Source organism: Lactuca virosa, chromosome 8 (genome assembly GCF_052849685.1).
Source record: "Lactuca virosa cultivar CGN04683 chromosome 8, Lactuca_virosa_CGN04683_v6, whole genome shotgun sequence".
Classification (NCBI taxonomy): domain Eukaryota; kingdom Viridiplantae; phylum Streptophyta; class Magnoliopsida; order Asterales; family Asteraceae; genus Lactuca; species Lactuca virosa.
In genome coordinates, this window is record NC_136433.1 from 384,625,917 (window position 1) to 384,627,512 (window position 1,596).

Genomic DNA, 1,596 nt, shown 5'->3' on the forward strand with positions numbered 1-1,596 from the left:
CTTATGAGTTTTGCTAGATTATAGATATTATTTGACATTTCTTGTTAGTTCAATTATTTATCTAAATGCCTTTTAATGGACTCCATAACTTGTCCTCAAGTTATGGAATTCCAAAAGTCTTTTCCTTAAAAGTCATTAAAACTCATAAGTTATAGAAATGAAAGGTTTTGAATAGTTTCAAAACTTGCCCTCAAGTTTTGGAATTTGTAAAGTCATTTTAGAATACTTTAATTCCAAACCCTAGAATTTTAAAAGTTTAAAATTCAACCCTTATACTTTATAGTATTATAAGTTAATAATACTATAAAGTATTCTAGGTTTTCAACCCTTATACTTTATAGTATATATATATATATATATATATATATATATATATATATATATATATATATATATATATATATATATATATAAGATCAAGTCAGTCTTACCGTTAGTAGGCCTCATTCACGAAGCCGGTTTATAAGGGGGGTATAAGGTTATTGCCTATAAAATGGCAGTTTAATGGGTGTCCACTCTCACCCACCGCTTCCTTGACTGGTGGAGGGTCGTTAGCCGAACGGGTAGGACAAAGACTATAATTCTCATTAAAAGTATAATGATAACAATAAAGTAACTAAACCTTTTATAAATTCTCAATCTTAGTTACTTTAGGAAAATGTGAAATTGATGCTAATCCATGAAATTACACTTTGCACCTTACCAAGTCGTTGATGGAGCGTGTGTGGTTAACCGGCATATTAACTTGGAATAGTAAGGGTAGTAAAGGGTAGCTTAATTTTTATCATAAGGTCAATGGAGCATGTGTGGTTAACCGTCACATTGATTAAGGTGATAATTGACATTAAGAGTACCAAGTACATTTGCATGGTTATTCACACCTTGTTTGTGATCCTCGGTATCCCAGTCACAAACCTAAAGGGAATAATCGAGATTTAAACATGCCATTGAATTGTTCAATGAATCTCAAAGGATCTAGGAATTTCAATCCAATTAAAACTTAATAACTATTTTGTTTTTCATGGTGGAAATTGGTAAATCGTCATTTACCTAACTTCAAATATTTTGCAAGTTGGATTACGACATCCCTCTTCCAAATTATAAAATATTGTGTTGGGTCCTAGCCTTAATATTTCATTGTGGGTGTTATATTAAGAACTCTTTATCTAATCTAAACTTTGTATTTCTTCTTTTTCAGATGTCTTCCAACACTGCTTCTGGCTCAAACACTACCGACTCCTTCTCTCTCATGAACCTTTGTGGGAGAGTCATCTTTGATGGGACTAATTTCAATGATGGATTAGGAACATCAGGATGGTCACTCGCTACGAGGACAAGGAATATGTCCTCGACAAGGAGCTTAAGGAAATCGATGAGTCTGCTGCTACTCCTCAGGAGATTGCTGATTTCAGTGCACATGAGAAAGATGCCATCAAGGTAGCTTGTATCATGCTTTCCACCATGTCTCCTGAACTCCAAAAGTCCTATGAGGAATTCTACCCTTTTGAGATGCACCAGGACCTGATGGAGAGATACCATCAGAGTGCTCGTCAAGAGCAGTATGAAATCATCTGCTCCATGATTACAACAAAGATG